This window comes from Talpa occidentalis, unplaced genomic scaffold (assembly GCF_014898055.3).
Source record: "Talpa occidentalis isolate TD23 unplaced genomic scaffold, MPIMG_talOcc4v2.1 talOcc4.3, whole genome shotgun sequence".
Classification (NCBI taxonomy): domain Eukaryota; kingdom Metazoa; phylum Chordata; class Mammalia; order Eulipotyphla; family Talpidae; genus Talpa; species Talpa occidentalis.
Genome location: NW_023603184.1, coordinates 112,681,566 through 112,699,429, shown reverse-complemented (window position 1 = coordinate 112,699,429; position 17,864 = coordinate 112,681,566). Strand labels below are relative to the sequence as shown.

General features: G+C 34.9%; 1 long non-coding RNA gene across 1 annotated transcript; it reads right to left on the bottom strand.

Annotated features, from left to right (window-relative positions):
* Positions 1-1,883: 1,883 nt before the first annotated feature.
* On the bottom strand, positions 1,884-15,923 carry LOC129146645 (uncharacterized). The gene is made up of 4 exons (XR_008553610.1): positions 15,729-15,923; positions 13,175-13,255; positions 7,370-7,424; positions 1,884-1,908 (listed from the first exon to the last, which is right to left on the bottom strand). It is a non-coding gene; the product is annotated as an uncharacterized LOC129146645 (long non-coding RNA).
* Between the last annotated feature and the right edge of the window lie 1,941 nt (positions 15,924-17,864).

Genomic DNA, 17,864 nt, shown 5'->3' with positions numbered 1-17,864 from the left:
TCAATATCTGAGATGGGAAATAATTCTAAATAAAGTACAATTTCTGGCACTCAGATTATGCTCTAAGCCATTTTGGATTCATGTTTTTCAGTTCTAGAGTAGAGTTGCTTCAGTAATAGAATCTACACTAGCAAACACACAAATATTACTTTAACACATCACATTGATAACATTGATATAAACAGTGTTAAAGAGTGGCAGGAGACAGTGTTGTTGTTGCCCTAGAGTGGCAACACTGTCGTAGAAGTTAATATCAGCACTGTTGACACTGAACCTGAGCAACTTCAGTGTGAACACGGGTAGGAAGTGGTGTGGTAGGTAGCAGCATACACCTCTTATTAAATTAGTGGCAGTAAATTAGTCATTGACATCATATTCCCATTTTTATCATGTAGTCCATTTCTTTGAAAACTTTAACTGTGTGTGAATCACCTGCAGCTCTTATTAAAATTAAAGATTGTGAGTCAGGAGATCTGAGGTTGGGCCGGAGATTTGCATTTGAGAAACATTTCTAAATGATACTGATATTGCTATTCTATGGATCAAACTTTGAATTGCAAGTCTCTATAATATCTAGAATTAACCAAAAGGAACTAGAGCAAGAGAAGATAAAATCGATAGATGTTAAGAGATGAAAATTCCTGATGAACAACCAAATGACACAGAAGAAATTTGAAGTGATCTCCAGTTCCAACAAGTAGGAGGATGCAGCTTTTCTGATAATGTTAACTTCTGTTAGAGTAGTTAGATTAGGAGCATCTGTTACATGTGATGAAAATCTAATCTTGAAATGTAGCTCCTCTTTTCCCCCTTGAGCTTGATATATAAAAAAGGGTGCTTTAGGGCCTCCCCGGTGGCGCAGCGGTTGAGCGCTGGGTTGCAAAGCTGCCTGTAGCCTCTGCAGCGCCAGTTAGATGCCTGGCCACTGGGTGAGGGTCCCACATGGCACGCAGACCTCTCCTGCCGCCCGCTGCTCCCCTCAGCGGTGTATTTCGTCAGTCTGGCTGTTCTGCTCCCCACTCTGGCTCTGGTGAATTCTCTCACCCTCCCGCTCTTCTGACTGTACCCAGTGCTTGTATAAATAAATAAATAAATCTTTTAAAAAAAGGATGCTTTAAATTGCAGATGTGAAATCATTGTATTGCTTTTTTCTCTTTTTGTACTATTTCTCTGCATTCAGGACACAGGGATGACTCTAAAAATATTGACTGAAATTATAGAAAATTATATACTAGTATTCTGAAATTAGTGGAAAAAAATCCAAATTTCTGAGTTAAAGTTTTGTGGACCAAATTCTGTTCATTTAAGAAGTTTTAATAACTTAACACAACTTAGTAACAGTTCACATGAGCTAAATGAACTAAATTATATTACATACTAGTACAAAAGCGAAAAGATAACTGAGGGAAAGAAGTGGATAAATATAGACAACATAAGAGCCCCAAAGAACTGTTTTTGCTTTGATTAGATTTTTTAAAAGATTTATTTATGCATACAAGAACTGGGGTACAGGCCAGAGGTATCGGGGCAGGGGTTGAGAGGATTCACTAGAGACAGAGTGAGGAGCAAAAGAGGCAGGCTGACTGAAATACACTGCTGAGGGAAGCAGCAGGCGAGTAAGGGAGGGTCTGCTGTACCATGTGGGTAGCTCCCTGGCCAGGGATCAAATTCGTGCAGCAGTGGCTGCAGATAGCTGCATAGGTTGTGTCTTAACCCCTTGCACCACCAGGGAGGCCCACTTTGATTAGATTTTTGTCAGAATACTCAATTATGCACTGGAAAACCCCCTGAAACAGATTAGAATGCAAGCACTTACCAGCATTACATGCTGAAATCCTGGTGGAGAAGTCCTGGTAGAGAAACGAACATCCAACACAGCATCAAACCTATAGAGCTCCGATGGCTAACCTGGTAAATGGGAAGAGGGGATCTAATAGTCATCACCTGTGTACAACCAGGTTGCTTGCAGACATTGCCCAAGCTTTACAGTGTTTTGAAAAGTTTTAAAAATCTTAACTGAAGTTAATTGGGCCATTTGAAGGGATATACACACTATTATGTTCATTGAAGCACTATACAATATCCAATTTATGAAAACAACCTAAGTGCCAATGGCTTAGATGACTGAATTAAGAAGTTATGGTATATACACACAATGGTGTTATTATTCAGACACACACACACACACACACACACGTGAACCCCTGCCATTTGTGAAAATATGGATAGAATTGGAGATTATGCTGAAGTATAATAAATAGATGATTTTACTCATATGTGGGCTAGAAAGAAAAAAAAATAACAAAGGAGCTGATATAAGCTAAACCTGAACAAAGTCTAGAAATATGACTATATAAGTGAAGCTACTAGAAGGAGATGGTGGGATGGCAAGAAAGAGGGAGGGTGCCCAGTGATATATGAGAAAGGAATATGGGCAGTCTGGGGTGGGTGGGTGGGTGATGTGCATTTGAAGAGGTGTGAAGTGATTACTCTGAATCATATACAGTGATGTAAACCATGACCTCAAAGTCAAATTAAATGCATTAAAAATTGAAATGATTTCGCAAATCCAAAAAACCCAAGGAAACAAAGAAATAATGAGTTAATCATGAAATGGCTAGAATCTAATTTGTTTGTATTGCTCAATGGATTGGGAGTATAGGGCTAAGCATGAGCATAAAATAGAGAATTTAATTTTTTATCTATCCAAGGTATGACTATAAAATCTGTTTCCCTGCTATTTTGTTTTAACATGAACAAACCAACTCAATATTTTTTCTTTTCATCCTTTTGTGATGAGATTATTTAGAAATAGCACTTTGCACCTGATGTTTTCACTTTATATGCTTTTTCAAACTATTTTTACATGTTTACCTCCCACCAGGATTTCTCTATGATCTTTGAATTTAAATGATTCCTTCTTCATATTGTCTCCTATTAATAAAATGCTAACAATGTGCTAGATTCTGTATAAAGAGCTTTCATGCATTTTTCATTTATCACCAGACCCCATCAAATAAGTACTATGTAGATCCCTATTTTACAGAAAAGAATGCTTTATGTTAATAACTTGCTAAATGTCAAATCGTTAGGAATTGGAGTATGTATCATTTGAGTTCAGTTCTAGTGCTTGAGCAATTAACTGTGATATAATCCTTTACAATAAACTCTAATAACTAGTGCTATCTTATGGCAAATTTGCTAAGTAAAATTTGAGTTAATGTTAATTAATCTCCCATTTCCAGACTTACCAATGAGACAGCATTGGCCTCTTTATATCTGCCTTTTCAATATAAAATCTATTTCATGTGGAAAAGACCAGTATGTTTGATTTGGCAACTCCTCTCTGCCTTCTCAATGCTGAGTAAAGCATTTTCAGGTAAGAGAGGATCCTTAGGAGTGATGAGCATGTGATAGAAGCTAAAGCCCATCTGTGCATCACATTCATACAGGGTCTATTTCCCCTCGGAGTCAATAAAGAGCTGTAAGATTTGTCTTGGACTTCTGGAAGAGAATGAAGTGCTCTCCCTTATTGTAGATGAACTTAAGGGCAAGCTGGAATTATTACAAGCATTTCGCTGAGAGTCCGTGAGCCAAGATGAAAGTAGCCACATTGTCTGGGCATCTGCATCAGCCACAGTTTTCATTTTCATTATGCTCATTACATGACTCAAGAAGCCTCTGTTTGATTAAATTAATTTGGTTGTTATCTTTGTCACTTACTGTTACATAAATAAGGGATATAAGAGATGCCTGAAGTGAGGTCATTTGATTTCAAATGAACCATTCAGTAGTGGGCAACATAATCCCATAATTGAAGTAGCCATCTGGTTTCCAGTGTATACCATAGAATACTGTATGAGGCTTGCATCTATTCCTGCACAGCAGTATATACCAGCCCAGGAGAGGGGACAACTAGATTCTCCCTTGTAATCTTTATTCCAGTCTACTGTTTGGAAATATAACCAGCTCTAATCTCAGGATTCTATTTCTTTCCCAACTAAAATTAGTTCATTTCTATATTCTCACATTTTTTTTTCTTTTTCTCCCCCCTGGCTTTTTAATCTCTTTACAGCTTAACCCAAACTTTCATTTCTGCCACTTGCATGCTTTATTTTGCTTTTGCCTACCCTCTCAAATTTCACCTGTCTCAAATTATCTCATCCTTTTGCATGATTTTGACAGGACATTTGCTGAAATTCCAGTTCATGTTAGTAATCAGAACTGAGTCTTGATTGAATCTTAAATTTTTCACGAGGCTAAAGGCAACTGTCAACTTTCCTGAGTACCTTGAACCTTAGTAATAGGACATATTATTGAGACTGTGTCTGTCTGTTAATTTTGTTGGATAAAATTACCAGTGAGTTATTCTCCCGATATTTTTGACAATTATTTTACTGATTTTCCTCAGTATTTGCTGACATTTCTTTTTTGACCTGTATTTTACCCTCCAAACTTTTTGTCCTCTTATAAGGTTGATTAGTGATCACTTAATTACTATGGCTTGAAAATCTAGTTTTGGCAAATAGCAAGTTCAGGGGTCCCTTCAGTAGTACCAAGATCATAAAGTAATGTTAAATAAAACCTAATCAAGTATTATTACAGCATATACCTAATGATACAAAGATTTGATTATTAAGAGAAGAGAATTTCTGTCTGGTTTTCAAAGGTAAATGAGTCAAAGAGTTAAAAAGTTTAAAAAAATTGAGATAAAAATATTCTTAGAAATAAAACTTTCAGAATGTGGCACTACTAAAAAATGACAAATTCTTCCAAAATATACCATCATTTTTTTAATATTTTAAAATATTTCTTTTGTGTGCATGTTTATATATTTCATATCAGTTGATTAAAAGCTCTATTTAATATTGAAACACTCTCTCTGACAAAATGATTATTGTTGTTTTTATTATGGTCCATACCCTATCTTCCATCTTCATAGTTATCACAATAGTTTAGAAATTTAGTCATTTGTGATAATTGCTGCTTAGGCCTCCTCCTTGCTGAATTTTCACCTTCTGTATATCTCTATCTTTATATCCATATATTGCCTGTTTAAAGTGCTTAACTGTAAACCCAGACTTGTCATCCTCACATTTATGCAGGAAATATCAATAAATTGCTTTGTTTCAGAAAAGTAAATATTGACACCTAAAAAAACAGAACAAAACAAATCCCTTACACATTTAATCTTAGAAGGAAATTATACTTGAGAGGTTAACCAGATATCACCCCTCAAAAAACAATTTAAATTATTCTGTTGTTTATATATTTATTCACAATAAATACTATGTGTTATAGAAAAAGATTAAATATATAAGTATGAAATATCTGCCCATAAAAGCATAAAAGTTATCTTAAGGCTAAATGCCAAATATTTAGAATATGCCAGTGACATTCATCCCATGCTTTCTCTTACAATAAGTGGCTGAGCTGTGAAAACCTATATCCCAGAATCTGTAATGTTCATTCTGACAGCTAAGCTTCAGGGCTTCTCCTGCAATTTTTATAATCCAGTTGCTCTGAAGATTAAATAATTGTATAAAGCATTATGAGCAAAACGCATTTCTGTGTGGCTTATTCAGTAGTCCATTTAAGATTTCCTCTTGCTTGTCTTTGAAACTTACAAGTTTTCCTAGAGAAGTGACAATTTGCTATTGCAGAGTTTATGAGTCTAGACCTTTGGCAGAGCCTCTACCAAATATAATGTTGACATTCTTGAAAATAATTTATCATTTCAGCAATAAACTCACCTTATAAAATCAAAGTTTTTCAGGGCCTCCCTGGTGGCGCAAGGGGTTAAGCACTGTGCTATGAAGCAATACACAGCCTCTGTAGCACAAGTTCGATCCCTTGTAGGTCAGGGAGCTACCCACATGGTACAGCAGATCTCTCCTGTCTCGCCCGCTGCTCCCCTCAGCAGTGTGTTTCAGTCAATCCGCCTGTTCTGTTCCCTACTCTGTCTTTGGTGAATCCTCTCACCCCCAACAGATATGGCCTGTACCCCAGCTCTTGTATGCATAAATAAATAAATCTTTAAAAAAAAATCAAGGTTTTACAATTTGAGACAGACACCTAGCTTTAGGCAGATAAAATTTTATCTGCCTAAAAGAACCTCAACTTTTTATTGATGTTTCTGACCAATATATATATTGGTAGAATCTCTCTCTCTCTCTCTCTCTCTCTCTATATATATATATATATATATAGATAGATAGATAGATAGATAGATAGATATATTCTATATCTAAATATATAAATCTCATATATGCCTGAGATTTAAGTGATCACATTAAACATGTAAATCCAATTGGTCCATCATAGATGCCCTTCATAAATTTAACCCTTCCAGGGAAAATTCAAATCTTTTGCTGCTTAAGAAGTATTCAAATTGTTTACATTGACAAAGCCCTTTTGTAAGACGATTATCAAAGCATATCAACTAGTCTTTCTCCTATTGCATTACTATTTAATGTTTGATATAATTGGAATAGGAAACTACAGCCTGTTCTGTAAAGGGTCAAGTTCAAGTAGAACATGTTCTAGGTTTTGTAGATCACAAACACCCTCCTTCTCCCTCTCCTCCTCCTGCCCCTCTACTCCCCCCCCATCACATTCCCTCCTTCCTCCTTATTCCCCTCCCCCTCCTCCTCCGACCACAACCTGCTCCTACTCTTACTTCTTCTTTTAGCAATCTTACAAAATATAAGAAATGAAAAAAAATTCTTAACTCACAGGCTAGTAAACAAAACAGGGTCAAATTTAGCCCATGTTGATTTGGTTGCTTTAATGTGAGGGTTTTTGCAGGTGTTAGTTGCACTGGGATATCTTTATCACTGCAACCACTTTTCTAATTATGTCTAATTTCACTTCACTAAGACCTTGTGACTTTCACAAAATATACTGCATATACTGATCATAATTTCTACATGAATTGCCTAACAAGATGATAACTTGTTCAATATTTTATTAGTAATAATATAATAATCACTTGAAATACTTATTTCCTTAATTAATATTAGTTTTAATTTTTTTGAATTATAAATATCATCATATGCTATCTATAGCCTTTTATATTAGATTCTAAGTACAGCTATCCAAATTTTATTTTTAATACATTAGTTTATTTTAGTATAATTAACCACCTTCACATTACATTTTCATTCTCTTTGTTCTGAGATGCTCTGGAATGATAATTCTTTCCACGTTTTTGAAGAAACAAATTATAAAATATTTAAAGCCTGTCAAAAGCAACATATAGGGTTCTGACAGCTCTCATATCCTGGCAGCTCAGGATAAAAGATGTTTTTAATTATCTTGAATGTTTAGCAGCCAAAATATAATTTAAAATATAAGAAAATATATTTACCTTTTTAATGTTTGCAGTTAGGCTTGGTTCTCGATTTTAAAAGCAATAAGCAATTCTAGAAGAATTGTAAAAAGGAAGAAGATAAAGGACATAGCTATAAATAATGCATCTCTTAACTTTTTTGAAAATAATCTATTTTTATTCTTGAACTGAAGGAAGAACTCTCCTAACCAAATGTCACTTCGCCTCTTGACTCCCTGAGGTCCATTCAGTTCACCCTAAACTGTGGAGAAGACCTGTGTCTGGGAAGGTGCAAAGGTTGTAATCTTTGTAGAAGCAGCCGCAGGCATCCAGCAGAGAAGATGTAATTTGCACCTTCAAATGACTGTTCCAGCAGTACAGACATAGAATTCTTAGAGCAAATAATTATCATTTTTAGTTTAGTCGCTAAATATATTATCAGCACACTAGGAAAAAAGCATGCATGATAATAATTTTCCATTTTACATGTTTTATTGATTATGAGATTGAGCTATGTAATATTGCTATTTTAATGGTCAAATATATTAAACATTAACAATTTTATATGGTTCAAATCAACATAACTGAAATTAACTTTCATGTACTTCTTTATAAGGTGAAATCAGAAACCAAACAAAGAAAAATTCTGTCTAACCATTTACTACATTTTCCAAATAATAGTAAAATCAAAACAAAAAATAAGAAGGGTAGCTTTTAAGTATCATCAACAAAAGTTCATCAATTCAATTTCTTCTCCAGTGTTGAGGTTTAATTATTTGAGTGCATTAACATATTTGGTACAATTTTTTCCCCAAAAAATATTATTTGGATCCATGTCTTCAATATAGGATAGGAACTGATATTTCCTTATACTATTAAATATATAATTTTACAGAGTCCTATGATCATAAAAAGTGTGGAAATCACTGAATACTTCCGACAGATATGGACTTTTACCCTGTATATCCACTATTACGTGTGTAAAGTTCAGTTAATATTAGCATTTCTTTAGAGAAAACTAGAGATTTTCCATTTTCCTATTGTCCCTTCTTCTAATTCTTCAGTGACTTTTCCTCTCTGGCTACCATGAGGATTAGGAGCTGGAATGCTTCTTGTGTATGTGCATGTACATGTTTGTGTGTTTATGTTCACTTAAGCCTTGAGCTTATATTGCTACAATTTTTAAAATGTTATATTATTTTGAGGTCCAACAAGACTGTGGCACAGTAAAGAAGCCCAGCTCCTCTCCTCCAGATACTCACATAAATACTTTTGTATAACAAAGTCAAAACACTGCTGAGGGGAAAACTGATGACTACAGCACACAATAGTAGCATTCGTCCTGAGGAAAGATATTGGAAAAACTTTAAGAGAACTTTGTTTAGAGTGATAATGAGGCAGAGACAGTGCAGCCCACAAGAGAGAGGAGGGGCTGCTCTGTAGTCCCTTACAGCAGTGGATGGGAGCACATTCAGGCACTAAGACTCAGCCCTACCCTGGATAAAGGGTGTATGAGTAGGCCGAGAGAGAGAGAGAGAGAGAGAGAGAGAGAGAGAGAGAGAGAGAGAGAGAGAGCAAGCATTGCTGGCGAGCTGCAGAGGTGAGGGCACAGGGCAGGGACTCCTGGCTTCAGTCTGAGGCTCTAACATAAAACAGTGTCACCTCACTGAGTCAGGGCGCCTGGACTTCCCTATAGGAGAGGCTGCTGCTTGAAGCCCAGGCTGGGATATCCAACCACCCATCAAACCCACAAAGAAACACTGAACAAACCAGAGTTGGAGCATCTATCAAGAGTGGGAGTGTAGTGCTCAGGATTAGACTTCATGTTGGGGAGGAAAAGAGAACAGCTCTTAGCCTGTGACCCCATGTCAACTGCAATCAATCCATGTCCGCACTGCATCTAAGTGCTTGAAAATTGCCTAGAGTGGAAGTGGACAGGAGACTGGAAGTGACACAGACCCAGAAGCTAACCTGGAGAAGGGAATCACACTGGATCCGCACCACACAACTCTGGCACCACAGCACCACAGGAAGTTCAAATTTCGGAGTCTAGAAAAGGTGATCCTTTGGTGTCCACTAGCCAGGTCCTCTTTTATAGCTATTACTTCTCACTGATATCAGTCCCGCATTATTCCAAGTGAAAATACAGCAGTTGAAAATCTATCTCTGTTAAAATCTATAAAAAATTGATGTGAACACATCACAAATGCCAGGGTAAAATAAGACCCAAAGGCAGTCTCAACTCAGCAGAATTGTGGAGCAAGAAAGAAAGGGAATTCAGGGCAACATCTCTGGCAATGCTGATGGAACTTAAAAAACAATGGAGGGTATGAAAGAAAAACAGAATAAAAGGAAAGAATATATGAGGAAGTTATAATTAGACATAATAGAGCTGATATAAAATGTATTATTATTTTCCTTCAAACCTTATCCTGTACAGGAAAGTTGCTTAAATGAGAACCACAATATAACCTTGATATTTCATTTTAGCTTTTCCTTATTTAAAAGATCCAGACTCTGTACTGATGTACTTTTGTGATCAAAGTACTTTTTTATTCAATTCAATCTGTATTGCTATAGTCTTTGAATAATAGTTAATGTATCATGAGTTTTCTTTTTAAAATGCATTAATTTCTCAAAAAAAAAAAAAGATAAATGGCTTAGGGTTTCTTGTATGAAAGCACTCTACTGTATAGTTATCTGTTTATATGCAAGAAATAAACAGCCATTTCTTTCAGGTGATAAATCTACATTTTTAGGAATACTTAATTTCCTCTGACAACCAATTTGCTTTTGAAGTATTACCCTACATAATAACCACAAAATGTAATTGTTACAGTAAAGGACAAATAGCTGAGCACATTAACTGGTAACTATGCAGACATTATTGGGATTTTTTTTTCTAAAATAAGGAACTCAACACCAATGTCATTGGCTCTTACAATAAATTAGAGAAGTGAGGTTTCTGTTTGGATTTCATCTATCTTTTCATATGATTCCAAATGGGTATGTGCTGTATATTATTTGATTTTTCTTATGCTACTGTATATATAGGAGAGCCAGTGTAAATTTGAGAACAATGGCTTGGAAAATATTTTATTATGTACTAGCTGTAGCATCTGGGTGATGTCAAGGATGTCCCACTGTGCACAATTAAGCTTCCAGGCTTTATGCCAGAAATAATAGGAATTCTGGTTAATCCAGATGATTCCTAAAAGCAGCTAACTTAATGTAATATTCCACTTCACTTTTTAGAAACCTTTTCTTTCTGTACCTGCATTTTCATTGACTTTGACAGATATGTAAGAATTTGTGTATGTTTGTGATACACTATGATAGTTTAAATGTCAGTTAAATCAATAACCATGACAGAGTTTGAGAATAAGAACCACTTTGAGGTCTAATTCTCCCATCAATATAAATTTTCAACTGACATGAACATGAACAGGAATTACAATCCTTAACCAAGAAATAGATTCCTATGTATTACACTATGGCTAAGAAATATTTATAATCAGCATGTTTCATCATTTTTCCCTCAGGTAATCGTTGTTTGATTGCATGCTTGGAAGTATTAAAACAAACAAGCAGAGTATAGAGAAATGGTAATCGTTAAAGAAAAAGGCAATGTTGTTCATTTTATTTGAGGTTTTTATTGATAATGTACACTAGAGGGTACTGGCAGTTTCCAAAGTGCTTAACTCCTCCAGAACTAGTTTTGAAACTTACAATTTTTTTTAAAGATTTATTTATGTATACAAGAGCTGGGGTACTGGCCAGAGGTGTTGGGGGTGAGATGATTCACCAGAGACAGAGTGGGGAACAGAACAGGCAGACTGACTGAAATACACTGCTGAGGGGAGCAGCGGACGAGTCAGAAGTCTGCTGCGCCATGTGGGTTGCTCCCTGGCTGGCTGGGGATCTGACTTGTGCTGCCAAGGCTGTGATTGCTTCAAAGTGCTGTGCTTAACCCCTTGCACCACCAAGGAGGCACGAAATTTGTGATTCTTATCTGAAGATTAAAATTAAAGTTATGCACCTTTACTTCATTGTGTTTTATAATCAAACTTGAGCTGATATGTTATCAAATTCTGACATTATATAGCAACTTCATGTTGCTTTGGTGTTAGGAAAATTAAGGTATGAGTGGAAGTGGCTTATGAAAAAATTTTTTTACGTATTGGTTTGAATATTGTTTTGAATAGATTTGAATATTGTTTTCTGATTACTATGCTTATTTACAGTATATTGGTGATCTACAGATATTAAATATTCTCTATAAATGCTGAAGTACAATTAAATTGGAATTGTTTAATATAAAAACAAAATATGGCTTAGCAAAAAAGGAAAGTAAACTATACGTAACTAAAGGAGATATATATCAAATTTACTATAGTAAATATTATAGACTATTAAATCTATAAGTATAAATACTCTAAGGTCAGTAAACACAAATTATAGGGAAAATTTTATAACTGTTTCCTGTTTCTTCTTGTGGTGACAAGCCTTTTTTTTGCCAAGTCCCCTAATATTTAAATGGTATAGAACTCTTAATATCCTAAAAGTATGTTGTATGCATTCATGTATTTCCTGTCTCTTAGCATTTCTAGTTTCCCTAACATTTAAATTTTTAAAAAGAGCAATTACATGTGCAAAATAGAAATTCATTGATGTGTCATTTACTTGCTCTTGAATAACGTGGCCAAAAAAAATATCATTTTTAAATTTCATAGAATTAAGGAAGAAGTTAGATGTCAGCCTCAGTGTACCCAATTCTGCAAATAGTGTGGTAGGAAGACCACAAACATAGACATTTAAAGATGGAAAGAATATAAGAGCCATCAGTTAATCTATTTTTATCTTTGAGACATTTATATCAATCACTCTATATGATCTGTCTCTGTGTCTAAATCTCCCCTTTTTTAATAAGGATACCAGTCATATTGGATTAGAGCGCACCTTAATGGCCAGTAATTTGATTAAAGTAATAGAAATAAAGTAATAGACTGAGGTCCTTGTGGTTAGGACTCCAACACACCTTTTTGAATGAGGACAAAATACAACTAATAACCAACATGTCGTTTGTAATATGAAGGAAAGTACAAACACAGAGACTTTGGAAAATAGTTTAATTTATAAAAATTAATAGCTTATAAATTTCTGATGTGTGAAATGATTAACTCCAGGGAACCAAGTCACAGTAGGCAACGCAAAGCAACAAAAAGTATTGGTAAAAATAAGCCAAGGCCAGCCTCCTAAAAGGTAGAACAAACAGACTATATTCTTATGTCTTCTAGGCAAGTCCTGTTCACAACTGGATGAATAATGTGGGGACATCAGCAAATCCATTGATTCTGCTTTTTAAATTGTGAAGATAAAAATAAATATCTTTGAATATTTTCTAACCATAAAACCAGGTACCCTGTCATGAGTTATTCTGATCATTCTATAATCCATGGTGGAAACATAAGATAAATAATGCATTTAATAGCTTTATATATTATATATAATAATATTAATAAAAATATTTAATAATTTTTCTACTAGAAAATCTGACTATAAAAGAATATAAAAATTCATTAAGTAGGCAGTAATAAGGTTACTTCATGAGCTGAAGTAATTCATAGAACATCTCCTATTTGTAGTTAAGTCTGAAAAAAAATAGTTAAATTTGACCTCTCGTCATTTTAGATACCAAATTGAATGTAAAACTCAGATTTAATTTCTCAGTGACTTCTGGAAATATAACTTATTAGTGAGCGGCTTATCATCACCTAAAATACTCATATTTCACATACTGTTTACTAAATAATTATTCAATAAAATTTGTATTTTTGAAATGACCTGTATCAGGGTCACATCAGGAAAGAGATGCCATACTCGTTCAGTGAGGTTGTTCACAGGTGAACCTGCCAGCAGTCTGCCCTGTATAAAAACATGAGAACAAGAGGCATAAACTGAAGCTTTCCTGAGCTAACTATGGTACATAGTCACTCTAATGATTGAAAAGATTTAATGATGAAATTATGTATATATATATAAATTAGAGAGATAGATAGACAGATAGATAGATAGGCAGGGGTAAGAACGTCAAGAGATGGCAAAGTAGAAACAGAGAACTAGAAAAATGTGGGAGCCATTACTATCTCTTGAAAAGTAGGACCAGTGGAAGGGAAGCCTTACTCAAATACATGGAGAGAATGATTGTAGGAAAGAAGTTGTGTCTTTTGGTGGAATGACACGGCTAACACTGTTAAATCTGACAGGGAAAGAGGAAAAGGTTGCCAGTATAACCTCTCCTTCATTCCAGTTCTCAGCTGGCACCTTTCATTGCTTAATTTTAACCAAAAGTCAGAGTGCAAGGAAAACACTGAAGTGGGCCTTGGAGGTCAGTTTCCTCTGAAACAGAGCAGGATGTGAAGAAACAGAAGGGTGAGGAGATGGGAAGTATCCATAAAATTATTTCAGAATTGTTTAAACACATGTCCTTCTACACAGATCTTTCTCTTCTAATTTTAGGTCTATATTTTAGGTATTTTCCTTAAATATAGGTTAGAAAAAAATATAAAAGAGATGGTATAATTTGTCCATAGTCTTAGACTTTTTAAGTTGGTAAGCTCAGATTTTAATCAATTACATTTTACCTACTGCATTGTTTTTCCTGAATGATCAGAAAATTTTTCAAATTTTCTCTTTATGCTAAAATATATATACTGTAGTTCAGAATATTTCTGTGGGTGTCATTAACATTATAATCATATATTCTATTTTAGTGTTTGAACACCCCGAGGTATTTCATTTTTCAATGTATAAATTGTATAGTGTTTTCTTTACATGATAGAATTCCTAAAATTGGCAAATGATGATATGTCTATGATATCAGTATTAAGTACAGTGCTTAAAATTGAATACTTGTCTTTTAACGAAGGAGAAAAATCAGTACAATGGAGTTAAGAAAGACTCATAGAACATCTATATTTTTACTATATTTTAACTTCCAGAACAATGAGAGAAAAATGTTTGTCAGTTCCAACAATTTGAGTTCAGAGTTTACTCTTATAATTTCTTATTAATTTTAAATTGCTACAATTTATTTTAAACTCAATGAATAAAACGGAAAATTACAATCGTGTCATCTTTCATGTAAGAATGGTACTTCAAATTATAAAAGACAAAGATGTCAGTTACATAACCATGAAATCAGAGGTAGAAGATTAACAGGAAACACAAGAGCAGAAAATATTAAGCAACCTAGCTTATAGAGCACATTCTAATTCATGTTCACTATGAACCCTTGTTTTTAGTCAGAAAGATCTCAACAGACATCCAGTGTCCACAATTAGGTAACCTCTTAATTAATTCAAGTACACACGCACACACACACACGCACACCCCCCACTACCACCACCACCATACTATCAAATCTCAGAAAATGTTTAGTAGAGGCTTCAGCTGTGTTCAGTCACATATCCAAGCCCAGATAGTATCAACAACACATTTCATTGTAACACATTTTCTCAAGACTGTCCCCTTAGACTGGCTTCTGGAATTGCACACTTCAATGGGAAAGGTGAGAGGGGGAGGATGAGAAGCCTCTGGTTGCCCTGGTCCAGCTCTCAGATCAAAGAGGCTGTCAGTTCTCTTGATTGCCTTGCCCACAACTGAATATATGGCTCCCAAAGATAACCAGATCCTAATCCCCAGAACCTGTGAATGTTACTTTACATGGTTAAAAACATTCCCATTAGACCCAGTGCAGAGAATGACATTTTTCCCTCCTGCTCTATGCTGGGGTGAATTTCTGGCATCTGTTAAAAGATTAAAAACATAAACTAAGGTGAGGGGCAGTGTACAGGAGATGCAGCAGACAGATCCAGAAGGCCAAGAAGAAGGAGGTTGAGGAAAAGTTTCTTGGGGGAATGTAGGCTCAGGACTGTCTTGTACACAGAGAAAATGTAATATAACAAGCATGCCCATAATCAGCTGTATCCACATGAAATACTCTGGGCTTGCATCTGTAGGAATCTCTGGTCTGTGGGGTTCCAGGTGGTGAAAGCTGAGACAGAGGTGTAGGTAGCCTGTCTTAATAGTGGGAGCGTAGGCCTCCCTTGTGGCGCAGGGGTTTTTGTTAAGAAGCAGTCTGTGAAGCTGTCCATGGCCTCTGCAGCACGAGTTCTATCCCTGGCTGGCCAGGGAGCAGCCCACATGGCGCAGCAGACCTCTCCTGGCTCACCCGCTGCTCCCCTCGGCATTGTACTTTGGTCAGTCTGACTGTTCTGTTCCCCACTCTGTCTCTGGTGGATCCTCTCACCCCCCTGCACTTCTGGCCTGTGCCCCAGCTCTTGTATGCATAAATAAATATTAAAAAAAAAAATATTGGGAGCGTGACTCAACTTACATCCAAGCTGCAAAGATGGGAGAGGAGTGTGTTTTGTTGTGTTTTTCCCAGACTTTTAACTAAATTGATCATTTTCCAGGACTATGAATGTGAAATATTTGCGGGCTCTTTTCCCAGAAATTAGCTGGGTATGATGTTCTCCTTCCTTGAACGAGATCAGACACTTTCTCCTCCACGGATATCTGAAGCCTTGTAAAATTTTATGATTCAAATTGGAGCTTGGGAAGCAGGATATGCAGTTCGTTGCTGTTATGCTTCAGTCTATGGTACCCTAGATCTGGATTGCCACATTACTCAAAGCTCAACAACTAGTAAATTGTCTTTACTTCCCTTGCCATTCTTTCAACTTGGTCCATAATCCAATGAGGGCCTGTGGATAAAATAGATGATGGCCTTAGACAATGCCCTCATATATCTGGATTCCTAGCACATGACATGTAATAATATTTCATTTTGCTCTATCATAAAAATGTTTAGATCAAAAAAACCCAGAAAACTTAAAATTATAAGAAAGTTGAAAAAAAGATTTTCTATTAATTTCTACTGTAGATTTATATTTATGTCAGAGAGATTTTTTAAAATGTGCTATTTATAACATATCATACAAATTTCTAAATATATATATATATATTTTCAAATTATTTGTTTGCTTATTTGTTTATTTGGTACTTGTCTCACTTGACATTAAGGCTATAATTTCTAAGACAGGTTAACATTTTAAGGATGGACTTAGTCTATTTTTCAGGTTAAGTATACAAATTCCAAGGTCACTGTTTGTGTTTATACATCACGCTACCATTTTCTAATTTACTGTTTGGTCTAGTTTTTTATCCTTGTACTACAGCTTACATATTTTTGAGATTGATACAATAAAGGTACTAACCTCGGAGAACTGTGAAGATGAAAAGAATTAACATTTTTAAAAAGTATGAGTGAAATATATGCTAAATGTTGCAAAAAAAGGACTTGAATAGGGGAAAATCGTAAATATAAGGTTAGATGTGGTGAAGAACTATGCATTAATAGAGATAGTTGTGCATTGCAAAAAACCTGTTTTCACATTTTATTTTTTAGTATGGTTTCACCAACCCTAGTAGATCATGGTCCATCACTTTCCACAGACAAAAAGTATTCATCATGTGAGTATTTCCCAACAATGTGTATTGCCAGTGTTTCACAATCTCTTTGAACATTTTTTCCAAACTTACAATGCAAATGTATGCAAATTAGAGCCTTCAACACAGATGAATGACTAGTCAATTCCCAGGTGAATAAGAAAATGACTGAATTTGTTCATTTTTAAAAGGAAGAAACAGTTTCTTCTGGTTTATATTGTAATTGTACTTCATCTAAGTACTAGCAAATAGCATGATTAAATTTAAATAGCATGATTATTCTAGAAAATATTATATTACAATAATACTGAATAAAATATTTATCTGGATAATAGTCATATTTACACTATTTATTCTCTACACTGAAAATGCTACACATGGGGTTCTAATAACTGTTTTCTGTGCAATGAAAATTATTTTTCAGTATCTCAAGTGTTACTTTTGTTGCTGAAAAACAGGTCTATCTCTAGTAGTGTTTTCTTACCCTTTCTAAATAACTGTTTTTATATGCTGAGCATATGAAATCAGGTAAATTTTTTCAAGTGTATGATTCTTGTTCATTGATTTTTAAACATATAATTTACCTTTTTTTTTTAAAGAATCTGAGGTTTATTTCCAAGTTTTTACATGATTCTGGATACAGTCCACATTGGCAGATTAATAAATATGGAATAAAACTTTAACTTTGGTCATGGTTTTAATTTAAGGAAATGAAACCTGTAACTGCTGGAGGAAAACTTGCCAAGATTACTCCATTTAATGTTCTTTAGTATATTGCTAAGTAAGAGTGTTTTTACTTTCTAAATAAAAAAATACATGCTTTATCATATAAAATAAAATGAAGACACTTCCCCAAAGTATGCCTTAATAAATATTTTTTAATAACAGAAGCTCTTAAAATAGTGATTTTCTATACCTTACAGTGACATTTAAAAAAGTAACTTCTCCAGATGTCAAATATATATTTACTTTTAATTAATTTTATATATTGTCAGGTGCTAAATAAAGGAATCGATGATGA